The following is a 13,036-nucleotide window of genomic DNA, read 5'->3' as shown; positions in this document are numbered from 1 at the left end:
CAAGACCAAAGGAAGGGCAGAAAAACACTGGGTAATTTTTTCTTAGTCATTTCTTCATTAGCAAGGGATAAACATGAACCTGTAAAAACAGCCCAATTCAAGCTAGCTTAGCGAATAATAAGATTGTTGGTTTATTTAACGAGCAAGTCCAGAGGAAGGGTAACTTCAGGTTGATATTTTTTTCTAGTGGTTCAACAATGTGCTTTTCTTCACAGAGGCTTTTACCCTCATGCTGGGTAAGTATTGGTAGAAGCTCCAGACCCACACCTTCACATCACGAGAGCCCTGAGGGCCACTGCTCACTTAGCCTGGGCCAATGGTCCCCAGATGGTGACCCCAGAGATGGATGAAACATTCTGACTAGCTTCTCCACTCTGTGTGTGTGTGTGTGTGAGAGAGAGAGAGAGAGAGAGAGAGAGAGAGAGAGAGAGAGAGATGCGGAAGCAAACCCAGTCCTATCAGCATGCAAGAAGGAAGAAGGTGTGGAGTCAGCAGACAAGTGTCTACTATGTGTGCACCACATCATGAGAAACAAAAATAGGCACCAGAGCACTGTGTGATCCCAAACAGGAACGGTCAAGATAAGAGGTAGGTTCCAGATGCTCGTACCCCAACGTGTTTCACGGCAGTGTCACCCAACCCTGATGCTGTGATCAAAGGCTCCTGCAGGTCAGCGTGTTCTGTTTTCCTGACTCCACAGTCAGCACAGTCCTGGAATCATAGCACTTACACAACACAGAAAGTGCAGCAAAGCCTTGGAGAGTGAGAGAGAAAAGCTAGAGTGCCCGGAACATGAATTCTTTCACTTGAGTGGATTTGTTAACTGCTGATTTGTAACGAATTTCTCATTCTGCATATGGGCAAAGATGGGCAAAGAAAATGAAACATTCAGTCCTTCCTTTCTGGATAGCTCCTATTTTAAGCCATTCTCATGTCTCTTGGACTTCAGCAGACTTGTCTTTTAGCTTGGAAGTTGTCGCTGTGGGGGGGCTGAGCGATGGCCTCCCAGGGACTGTCTGCTCTGAAATCCCTGGAACCTTGTGTGTTGCCTTGCATAACAGAAGGGTTTTGCAGATGGATGGGGTGAAGGCTCTCAACATGAGGAGATTATCCAGGATTAGCAGCAGGTCTGGTGCGAGGGCAAGAATCCTCATAAGAGGGAAGCAGGGTGACAGACACAGCAGTGGGGAGGATGCATTGAAACCAGAGGAAAACGCCCAGGAGCCAAGCAAGGCAGGTGGCCTCAGTCTCAGGAGAAGCCGGGAAAGCGACTCTCCCCAGGGGCCTCCAAAGGTTGCCAACCCCAGCAATGCCTTGCTGTTTAACCTCTTTAGATTTATGACCTCCAGGGCTCTGAAAGAATGGATGTGCATTGCTTTAAGCCACTGAGTTTGGGATAATTTGTCCCAGCAGCAAGGGAAGCTAATAAAATCATGGTGCCATTTCCAGACCCACCTCTTTGTTCCCTAAAGCTTTCAATGACACGAATTTGTGTGCTCGATGCTTTTCGCAGCCCCTCCCCAACTCAGATACAAATCGCCTTCCTCTCCCTCTGCCTCGCCTGCCTGCTGTCCTCTTGTCGCCTTCCTTTCTCCTGTTCATTGGTTCCTGTGAGCCCCCAGGCCAGCTCGCCCCGTGTTCAATCAGGAAGGAAGGGCAGGTGTTGCTTGTTGTGAATTGCCGTTCTTCCACACACATCGCGGACTCTGAAGATTTGGAGACTGCTCTGCCCGGGCTTGGTGGCTCCTTCTCTCTATGCACTTGCCTGCACTGTGGCGTAGAGCACTCTGACTTATGCGCCTTCACTGCTTCCCTGACCAGAGCGGAAGTTCTGGGCGGGGACACCCCAAGAGTTCAGGAGGGCAAGGGCTGAAGCTTCGCTGGCCACCAGTGTCCCCCTCCCGCCTCTGGCTCCCAGGGATCCACACTCTCTCTCCTGAGTGTGGATGGGCATAAAGTTGGGCTCTCTGGTTGGCTTCTGTCAAGTGGACCTCCATCTTGGTCACAAGCTGTCACATCTGAGAAAATGCTCCAGGAAGAGCCAGGGTGGGGCTGGGAGGCACCCCAGGGTGCCTGGTGCTCTAGGATGAAAGCAATACTTGTACTTAGGAAGAAACATGATACCTCAGGAGGCCCAGCTTGGGAATATTTTTAGAAATAGAGACATATAAGAGTTTTGAATCATAGAAAGTCAGTCAAAGTTAATGTGTAACTAATGTTCTCAAAGTACTTTTAAAAGACACAAAAATGAGAGGGTCAGGTGCTTGGAGCCATGGCATAGCACAGCCAGGACCAGCATGGCTGCTTTATCCAACTCGCCTGTCCTTCGGGCTGGGCACACAGGTTGCCTTTTGGCTGCCACCCTGCCTTGGTCGCAGCCCCAGGGAAGGCCAGCAAGTAATGGAAAGGGCCACGAGAAAGTGAGAAATGGTGAGAAAAAATGAACAGGGTGAAGGGAAAGATTAGGCAATCAAAAAGGGAGAAGAGAGAAACCGAAGGGTGGATCTTCTCACTTGGAGTCCAGATCCTTAGCTCCTATAGGCAGAGACCTAGATGCAAATCTGAATTTTCATGACTCCTATGTCTTTCACCTTCTTCAAGGGAAAAAAAAAATACAAGAACATTATTTGCTAATTTTGTGAAAATAAAAGACCAGAGGAACGCTGTTCCAGCCTGGGCAGGGGGCTCCGAGACCCTGGGCTTTCCTGACCTTCAGCCACGTACCGCGGCTGCCGTCCTGGTGCAAGTCCCAGGCTTGGGGCTCCAGATTGTGTTGTGGTGCACTTGGATCTTGAGCTGGCTGTGGAAGACCCTGGGAAGTTAGAGATGGTTGGTGTGTGTTTCAGGACTCTATGCAGGGTGACTGTCACCATGTGTGTCACACACACAGAGGAGGACACAGTGTCCTCAGAAGCACCGTCTGTCCACCTAGCAGGAAGTGAGCATATTGAGGTTGGGTTCTCCAGGGTACCCCAGGGCTCCCTCAGCACCTTTGGATCTCTCCCATCACCAGAACTACACTAGGCAAGTGAGGCAACAGCCAAGTGAAGGTGTGGAGACAGCATAGGCAGGAGCAGGGGCTGAAAAAAGTACACCCTACAAGCTGTGTCAGAGAGCCCCAGTCCCCTGGCTGGCAATCTTCTCGCTTCCTGTCCCTGCTCTCTGTCTCTCTCCTCCTCACTCGTGTCCTGAACAGACTCTGTCTGCGCCTCAGGCTTGCTTTTGTGGAAAGCCAGTCTTGGCAATTGTTTAGTGCGGGAGGGTGCTCATTAGGGAAAGTAAGAGTTTCAGAACTTAATTAATGGGCCAGAGAGGAGGGCGCTTCCTGCTCTCTCATTTGGAAGTCTTGCTGTCTGTGTAATCAGCTGGAAACTCTGCGGATGCTTGGATTCTTGTGCCCCTGACCGGGAGCAACTCCTTGTCCTGGGACCAGCCCGTCTGGACTCCTAGATTACCATGCCAGACGACACACAATAGCATGCAGGCCCCTGTGATATAAATACGCCATCAAGCACACCATCGGAAAAAGACTATTTCCTATCACTCTTAGCCTCGACTTAGAGGCTTTCCGAAGCCGCCTGGAAGCAATTGTGATGAAATAACCATATTTCTGGAGCAATGCTTATTCAAATTACCTTACAGTTGGATCCTGTAATATTAGTGGTTATTAGAGAAAAACCCTAGGTTTCATTTTCAAAGCTCTAGATTTCTTATTTTTATTACTTGTTCTTTTTGTCTGGTAGGAAGAAATTGACCCAGTTTGAGAGTTGAGCTAGAATTTTGTATTCTTTACAGGACATTTTTCCTGTTGAATATGCAAATCAGTTCTTTTGTCAGAGGATTCCCACAGCAGTTCTTGTCAGCAACTGGTGGCTGTTCCCATTTTCACAGCAAGGTGAGCCTCAGAGAAGCAACTGGCCACAGAAGCTTCAGGCGTTCCTCTCACCCCTCGGAGCCTCTGTGACTTTTCTGTCTCCTTTCTACGGCTTTGACTATCAGACAAAATGCACAAACTTGGATCTTCTTTTCAAATCAGGCTCATCAAGACCTCACTGGTTAGATATTTTTATTTATTTATTTATTTTTTTGAACCGGGGATAGAGCACTGGTTAGGAAAAACCTTGAGTTGCCAGGTGACTAAGGGTAGAGCTTCTGTTTCTGGTTCCCAAGTGGTAATGCTATGGAGAACACAGAGCTGCAGCGGGCATCCTTTGACCTGCATAGGATGTAGGAAGACACCTGGCTGTCTATTGTCCCGAGAAGGGATGCTCATGACTCCCTGTTAAATCTTCTATTTTTTTTTTAGGCAGTGTCTTGCATGTGGTTCAGGCTGGCTTTGAAATGGAAGTGATTGGAACCGGGGAGATGGCTCAGTGGAATAAGTGCTTCCCTGGCAAGCGCAAGGGTCTGAGTTCAATCCCTGGTTCTGAAAAAAAAAAAAAAAGAAAAAAGAAAAAAGAAATGAAATGGAAGTGATCCTCCTGCCTCAGCTGCTGGAGTTCTGGGACTACAGATGTGTACTGCCACACTTGGTTCCTCCATTAAGTCTTGATCATAATTGAGGAGCATCTCTGACTGCTTCTGCAGAGGGGGGAGCTTTGCTTTCTATCCAACACCTCCAAATATACTTGTAGGCCTGAGGTTTTGGGTATACTGTGGGCTGAATTGAGCCTCACTCTCACATTCATGTTGAACCTGTCTTCAGTGGGATGGTATTTGGAGATAAGGACTTTGCCAGGCTGTAAGGTCTAGGTGAAGTCAAGAGCCTGGGGCTCTCAGGCCGAGATTTTCACTCTTCTCTGATGAGACACAAGAGTGCTGCTGTGTCTGTGTCCTTCTCTCTCAGCTGGCTGAGGGCAGTGGGACGAGGTAGCCATCTGCAACCTGGAAAGAGAACCCAATCCTGTGGGGACCCTAAGCTCGAATTGCTGGTGATACAGAGGTTACCCTGGGACTACAGTCCACCCTCCTCCATCCAAGCCCTGCAAGGCCCCAGGGGCAACTCTCTACTCTTTGTCCTAAGGCCCACCACCCCCCAAGGCAGAGATAGGAAAGAGGGAGACCCCTGGGCCCAGAGTCATGTGTGCCAGGTTCCTCAGCAAGACCCACAGTGGCCTTTCCTTCCTTGGAGCTCACTGAAGTCCGTGCTTATAGGCTACATCTCCTACACCCAGTAACAGCAGAGTGCATCGTGGGAAAGGTCCGGTGCAGTAGGCACAGTCACACTGTCTGCCTGGCATGGGAAGACCCAAGGCGAGGGGCCTGCTTGCACTTGCGCCGTTTCCCTTGGCAGGTGTCTGCTTGCTCTGACCTTGCTGCTTTTTTTTCATTGTTGCATGCCACATGCAATTCTTTCTTCATTGTACACAAGAACCTGGTGGCCTGTCCAGGCTCCCATCCCCCACAGCAAGCCTATCTTCAGGGCCGGGAGACTCTGGTGTCTGCAGCTCAGCGTCCCAATCTGTGGCATCTTGCTATAATGAGAGTGCCCCAGGGCATGCTCAGGCCATGCTTGTGGACTCCAGTGCCTCCTTGTTTCCCCTTGGGAGCATTTTCACTGACCTAGGGCTTTCCTGACTGCCCGGCCAGTTTTTGAATCAAACACACAGTGATCGTATACCACAGTAAAGGAGTTTTGGTTGCTTCCCCAATTTCTATGTGTTTACCACATATGAATCATACTGTTAACCAATCAGTGTACCTCTAGGGTGCATTTTACTGTATGTAATTAATACTTTATGCAACCTGGATAAAAGAAAAAGACCAATATTTGGGAGATGGGACTCTATGAATGCCTGGAGTTACTGGTTTTATTTAACTTAGAAAAGACAAACTTTTCAGTGGCTTCATAATATTTCAAACCAATTTCTTATTCTACCTTAAAGACCACTTTGCACCAATGCACTTGGTGAAAGGGGAAAAAGATGGATTCGACGTGAAGTTGTTCACTTGCTTATAGGTTAGTGTGCAGGGGGCTTCCGGATACCCTCATCGAGGGGGTTGGTCTGCCCAAATCCAGTCCTTTCCAAACCTGCTTGGCTAAGTTTTACCAAAATGCCTGTTTATTCTTTTAAGTGTCCAGGAGATACTTGTTAGAAAACACCCCTCCCGGTACACTCACCCCCCGCCCCCGAGGACCAATATAAGTTCTTGGAAGTAAGGCAGACTAAACACATAAAAGAATGCATGATCATTTCCTTCCTTGGCTCATAATTACAAGGCTTGCTCTGCCCGCAATAAGACTGGGTAATAAACTGGCAGCTCACGACTGTTCATTCCTCAGCCACCTAAATCCCAGGTCCTTTGCTACACAGACGCCCGCTTGTTCCAAGCCTTTAACCCAGCATTTCTGAAGTTCGTCCTTCCGCTCTCTGGAGTGGAATTACCTGGCATGGCTGTTAAGAACTGAAGTATTTTTTTTTTTTTTTTTTTTGGAGTTGAATGTTTGAGGGCCTAGAGTGAAGTCCCTGGTGGTCCTTGCAGCCCAACTGCACATGCTTGCACTGTGCCTTGGGAGAACCCTTTTCTCTCCCTGTTGGTGTGGTGGTTTAACTAGTGGGCAGCTTGGAACACCCCAGCTGACCTGAATCAGTGTGGCGCTGGGTGTGGAAAGCCTACCTGAGGACTGTTGCCAGCAGCATAAAAGGAGAACTGGGAAAGCGCTGTTGGAGCTGGTGGCACTGGGTTTTCTGATGCGAACTCAGCTGTTGTTATTGTTGGAGGAACTCAGGTTCTCACTGTTTCTGAGAATGGCTGCAGTTTGTTTGTTTGTTTGTTTTTGGTACCTGGGATTGAACTCAGGACCTTGCACTTGTCAGGCAGGTGCTTATGCCACTGAGCTATCTGCCCAGCCCTGCAGTTCTTTTCAGAGGTACTCTGGTCCTTGTCTTAAGTGTTGCTTCCTGGCTCCAGTGCAGACCCCTCAGCCTGCTGGTACGGCCTCTCCGCTCTGCTGACACAGACCTTCTAGCCCCACCGCTGACCTCTGGGCCTTCCCAGTGCAAATCCTTGGTGCAGAGTTGCCTGAGACCTTGTCTCGGGCTCCAGGCCTCCAGCTGGACCGGAGTAGCTTGCTGTGGGATCCAGGTGCCGAGCTGGCTTCTTTGGGTCTCTAGTGTGTGAACAGGTCTCTTGCACTCTTTTGCATTTGACTTTCTGGGCGACTATTATAAAATAATCCTACAAATTATGTATCTTATATTAAATCTGGTCCTTCATAAACCCTAATCACCACATTTGAATCAAAGAAGTGTTGTTCATGTGTTGCACAGTGTTTGTTTTTTCTGGCTTTTGTCGTTGTAATGAGGGTAGAATCCAGGGCTTTGCTCAGGTTGGACAAGTGCTTTACCCACCCGCTGCAGAGTTGGAGGAGAGGTTGTTGCCCATCTCTTTGAAATGACAAGAAGCACCAGGAGAGGTGAAGAGACCACTGTGCCAACCTTCACGGGGTCCTGCTACAGTGCAGGCTGCCTCAGCCCTGAGTCTCACCCCCTCTGATCACCGACCACAGCACGAAACATTTGTGGAAATCTCTGCAGCAGACACTATAGGCTTTTCTTCTTGTTATTAGTCCCTGAACAGTGCAGTGTAACAACTGCTTATAGAGTATTTATGTCACATTTGGCATTATAAGTAGTGTTGAGATGACTTAAAGTACTGTATATGAGCCAGGTGTGGTGGTACATGCCTGTAATCCCAGCACTTGGGAGGCTGAGGCAGGAGGATCCTTGTGAGTTTGAGACCAGCCTGAGCTACAAAGTGAGCTCCAGGCCTGCCTGAACTATATAGTGAAACCCTGTCTCAAAAAAAAAAAAAAAAAAAAAAAGTAGTGGAGATGGGAAAAAGGTTGTGGGCTATTTGCATATAGCATGCCATGGCATTTATTTATTTAGAGACAGGGTCTTACTATGTAATTCTTGTTGGCCTTGAACTCACTGTGTATCTCAATCTAACTTCAAAATTGCCTCAGTTCTCCTGTCTCAGCCTCCTTAGTGCTGGAGTTACAGGTGGGAACCACCACACCCTGCTGCATTTTATTTAATAGAGAAAACACCAGCATCTGCTGATTCGGGTGTCTGCAAGGGTTGTATAGCCAAATCCCACCCCTAAACCGAGGGATCTGACATTCCCTGATGTGGTGTGAGTGTTTTCTTCCTTTTGTCCACAGTTCATTTTTCTTTACTACCCTTTTTCCTTACTTTATTTATTCATATGAATACCAAAGTATGTCAAATTTTTGGTTATAACATTTATTCTCCTTGGTCCTTGTGTGATATTTTTTATTTAGTCATTTAATTTCATATTTTAAGTAAAAAATAAATATCTGAGAGCACAACACCTAAATCCAGAACTTGCACGTCCACTGTCACTGAGAATGAACCCCATCATACTGTCCATCAAACCATCCCAGAGCATTCTCTCATCCATGGCAACCAGCGTGCTGTGCTCCTCTTTGCTGAATACACACGTCACGCTCACACAGACCAGGCTGATCCTCTCTGTGCTGCCCAAGTGAGCTCTGTCTTCACCCTGTTTTGCTTTCAACATATTTTTTTGGAGGAGGAAGAGATCTAAAAATTTTATTTATTTATTTATCTTCTAGGTGAGGGAGGTGACTATTTCTAAATGTACTGAAAATCACACATGCATACACACATAGGTGTACTATGAGCATTATGACAAGCGATATTGTGCTATATGTAATATTTTGGACTTATTTTTTATTTATGTTAGTAATATAGACATTCCTCATTTGCTGGGATTGTAGCTCAGTGGCACAAGCTCCTGTCTGGTGAAGGCAAAGTCCTGAGGTCTAGTCCCCATGCTCCAAAAATAGATATTTCTTATTTAATGACCTCCCTGTTTAATGACCATTCAGACTTATGACTGAGGTATACTCTTTGGATTTGTAAAATGCCACTCTGGCTTAGATTTTTTTTTTTTTTTTTTTGTACGGTTTTGTTTATTCTGTCAGTAGGGCCTCTGTGTCTTTTTTTTGTACAGTCTGCCTTGTGCACATAGTACTGTAATGGTTGCTGATTGTACTGTAGAGTACAGCACTGTAGCTTCATGTTCTGTTATACGTTACAGTAGTGCAAGTAAGAGTTATGCAAATAAAAGCAAAGTCATTGGGCTGGAGTTTCCTCTGGCCATGTCTTTCTTCTGAATATTGTAATATGTACACTGTATACAATACCTCATTTAGCAACCAGTTCATTTAATGACCTGGTTGTAGGACTGGAACTCTGTGAGTAAACGAAGAAGGTCTTATTCAATATTTTCCTACATGACAGTGTATTTCATAACTTTTGATCACTGTATTATATTCTGCTCTGAAAACACTGTAGTTTATGAACCCACACTAGCACTGAGGGGCATTGGAGAGTTCTGGCTTTACTGGTGTAAGCAGTCCTCCTTTGGATGTTCTGATCCCTATCTCCTGCTTCACACTGTGAGTTTCCATTGATTTGCACACAGGGGAGGAATAGCCCTATTATGGTTTGTGTCAGATAGCCTGCATACAATATAAGGCAGGAAAAAAGCTTGCTCCTCTCCTTTCCCTCTTTTTGCTTTTGCTGTCTTCAGCAATATAAATTGTTGTCCCTCTGCCTTGCGACCCTGCCCAGGAGACAGCTGATTATGGACTGAAAACTCCCCCAACTGTGAGCTAAATAAACCTTTCCCTCTTTGAATTTGGGCATCAGGTATTTTATCTTAGTAATGAGAAAAGTAACAAACACAAGTTCCTAGGGTACATGCATGTTCAGCTGTTTCAAGGAGACCTGGGATTTGTCTTAGTTAAGTACGGTTGGACAGAGCCATGGAAATGACTGTCATGTGAGATGCGGCCAGGCATGGCCCTCGGGACGGCAGGAGGGAGACTAGTGTTGGTTAGGAGGCAGAGGAAGCATGGAAGCAAGACAAGGAGCCTTTGCTGTGTTGTCTGTGGGGAGGATCCTGGGAGGCAAGGCTGATGGGTTTGAGGTGGGTGAGTTTAGTAATCCAGCAGACTTTGGGAGGAACTGTCCCTCATGGTCTGGCTCCAAGCTCTGGGTTGACAAGGCCTGGTGCATAGTGGCTGGGACTATAAATGCTCTAGAGAGCTGGTTGTCTGGGATAGGACTGTCAGTTGGTGGTTTGTGTAGGTGTGGGAGGTGATCTCCCAGGAAGTTGTTTACTACTCCTAAGAATTGGCTGGTCCTTCCGGAGTCTAGTGTGTAAATTGAGATTAATATACAGGTTCTACTCTCATCCTGTGCTCAGTATCACCTTGATTTTGCTTTCTATACACTTTTTCGGGGTAGTCACCTCAATTTATATCCTCACCAGTAACTCATAGAAGATCCTGCAGCCCCACAACCTGCCCAGTATTTCACTTTGTCAGACATTAGTGTGTGAATGAAATGCCTGCTCCTGCTGAGTTCTTGGGCTGTGTGACAAAATGCCAGCTCCGTTCACCAAGAAACCCCTCATTTCCTACGAATTCAGTCATTAGCCAGCACCACGCTGCACTAATTACTGGAGCTAAGTCTTGGTGTTCAGTCAGGCGCTTTCCCCGCTTTGCCTTGCACTTCCTCAAATCGTGGTGTTTCTGCCTCTTCACATTTCTACCCAGCAAGAAGCCTCCTGCGTCAGCTCAGTACAAACACCTCAGACTCAGTATCAATCACCCTCAATATCTGATCGAATTTCCCATTTCTAATTCTGAATGTCTCATTGCCTGGCCTGCCCCTAACATTGATGCTGTTCTCTCATAATTTCCCACCCACAGCCCTGCTCCTGGATGTTAGTCCCAACTTGTTCTTGTTTGAAACAGAGCCCAATCTTTCTCCCCTGTTGCAAAATCTCAACTGCACCTGCTTCTCCTGAATAAAGTCTGCCTTACATCTCTGAGGAGGTTTTCTCTAGCACCTTCACTTTAGTCCTCTTTAATTACAACCTCCAGTGTAATACTGAAGAGAATTGGGCTAGAGAGCTTCCTTGCTTTGTTCCTGATGGTGGCTTTGCGTAGGCTAGCAACCATTTTCTTTGACCTATGTATCTTCCATTGCCTCACCCGTATGTCTTTTTATTGCTTTTTTGTAGGGGGGTTGGAGACAGGGTCTTAGGGCAGTCCTCCTGCCTCAGCTTCCCTGGTGCTGGGATTACAGGGGCGTGCCATACCTAGTTTCTGATCGCTATTTGATAAGTGTTTTTCTTATTCCTTTACACTTGCTGTTTCCGTATCCCTCTATTTTAGTTGTGTCTTTTGTAAGTGGCACAAATATGGCATTTTTGTTTTTAGTCATTTGATGAATATGAGCTTTAATCAACAGATTTTAATCTATTTATATTCATTGTAATTACTACTTGTTTCATCATCTTAATTTATTAAGTCAACTTGCTTCTGCACTTTCTCTCTTTTACATATTACTCGATTTAAAGTTACAGCTGAAGACATATGGCCACACACCTCTCTTCCCTAAAATTCAATATGAGCTCACTTGTCTTTGGATCACTCTCATCAATATGTTGAAGTTTTACACTTACTTCTTTATTATTCATTCTCTTTTGCATTAATTTTAGTCATTTTTTATGGAAATGTAAGACTTCATCTAAAAAATCTGATTACCTCTTTTCCAGGTCTCTTAAGGTATATATTATACTTTTTTTCCTATTGTTTAAATATTTTATTTAAAGCTATCTTCAAAGAGGACCTCTGTATACTTAAACCAACAAAGAATTCCCAAGAGTATGTTTCTGTGGCGTTCACATATTTAAATGTCATTCTGGCTTTGTGTAAAATCTGAGGTGCATTTCCTTCAAGACATTAAAAGTGTTGTTTCATTGTTATTTTACTTCTTTTATTGCTGCCCAAAAATTTTGCATCAATATTTTTTTTAAATAATTTCCTTTTTTAAAAAATTTTATTTATTTATGTGTGTGTGTGTGTGTGTGTGTGTGTGTGGCCAGCTCAGCCCACCAGGGGGCGGGCTGGCTGGCATGTGGTGCTGGGGGATTGAACTGCGGTCCCTGTGCTTTGCTAAGCTTGTTCTAAGTAGGTGCTTTAGACCACCGAGCCATCTCGCCAGCCCATGCATCAATATGTTTTAATTTTGGTAGGTGATCTGTTTTTCCCTATCAGGAGGATTTTAGGATTCTTTCTTGATATTTGACTGCATTTTTATCTTGTTCCTATGTTTAGTCTTCTTTGAAGTTTTTAATTTCAAGATCTTTTTAGTGTCTTTCCTCATTGATTTTTGAAGCTTTACTCCTCTTGTTCTTTAAGTTATTTTAATTTAATCTGTGTTATCAGACACTTATCTGTCTCTTCTCCACCTCTTAGCCTTTCTTGTATATTAGAGGTTTTCAAAGCATGATCCTGAGAAAGATGTACAGGCTTGACTTGTGAACTTGTTAGTAATGAACACTCGTGTTCTATTCCACAACCTCATATATCTGAATCTCTGGGATTGGGGGCCAAACAACTGGTTAGCAAACTGTCGGGATGGTTCTTTTGCAAATCAAAGTGGAAACCATTGTTTTATGCTGCTGTTTTCTTCATTATGAGTTTTCCATTTAATCTCCTAACTTGCTGTTTTGTCCCCCAGTTGTGTCCAATGTGTCAATTATCTCAACTACTTGAGGTTTTGACAATGGGATCAGCCAACCACCAGCCCCACAATATCCAGGCCACCAAGAGCCACTGGAGGCCTGACCTGCATATGTTAGAAAGGTGAACTCTTAGGACCCCACATAGGACCAGTGGATCAGCCCCTCTGAAGGCAGAGCTGACAATGTGTTGTAACAGGTCTTCCAAAAGTTCTGAGGCAAGCTTAAAGACAACAACGACAACAAAAACCAACTGCCTTATCCTAACACTCACATTTTTTGTAGAAATATTTCTGTGTTTCAGTGCCTTTTTAAAAATAATTTTATTGAGAAACAAATAGCAATGAGACAGTTTCAAATCAAATTGGTAGGACAGATTCAATAATTAACACATTGCATACATTCTTCCTAGTGGTTATTTGCTGTACAAGATGCGGACATGATA

The 13,036-nt window shown here is 45.4% G+C and overlaps 1 long non-coding RNA gene across 1 annotated transcript in view; it reads right to left on the bottom strand.

Annotated features, from left to right (window-relative positions):
- Positions 1 to 2,016: 2,016 nt before the first annotated feature.
- LOC111815423 overlaps positions 2,017 to 13,036 on the bottom strand; it is a 25,166-nt gene continuing 14,146 nt past the window's right edge. The window contains exon 3 of the long non-coding RNA XR_002820110.1: positions 2,017 to 2,029. This is a non-coding gene — a long non-coding RNA (uncharacterized LOC111815423). The remainder of the gene's footprint in view (positions 2,030 to 13,036) is intronic.

Source organism: Octodon degus, unplaced genomic scaffold (genome assembly GCF_000260255.1).
Source record: "Octodon degus isolate 3935 unplaced genomic scaffold, OctDeg1.0 scaffold00016, whole genome shotgun sequence".
NCBI lineage: Eukaryota > Metazoa > Chordata > Mammalia > Rodentia > Octodontidae > Octodon > Octodon degus.
The sequence above is the reverse complement of the archived record's forward strand: the minus strand, read 5'-3'. Positions and strand labels throughout refer to the sequence as shown.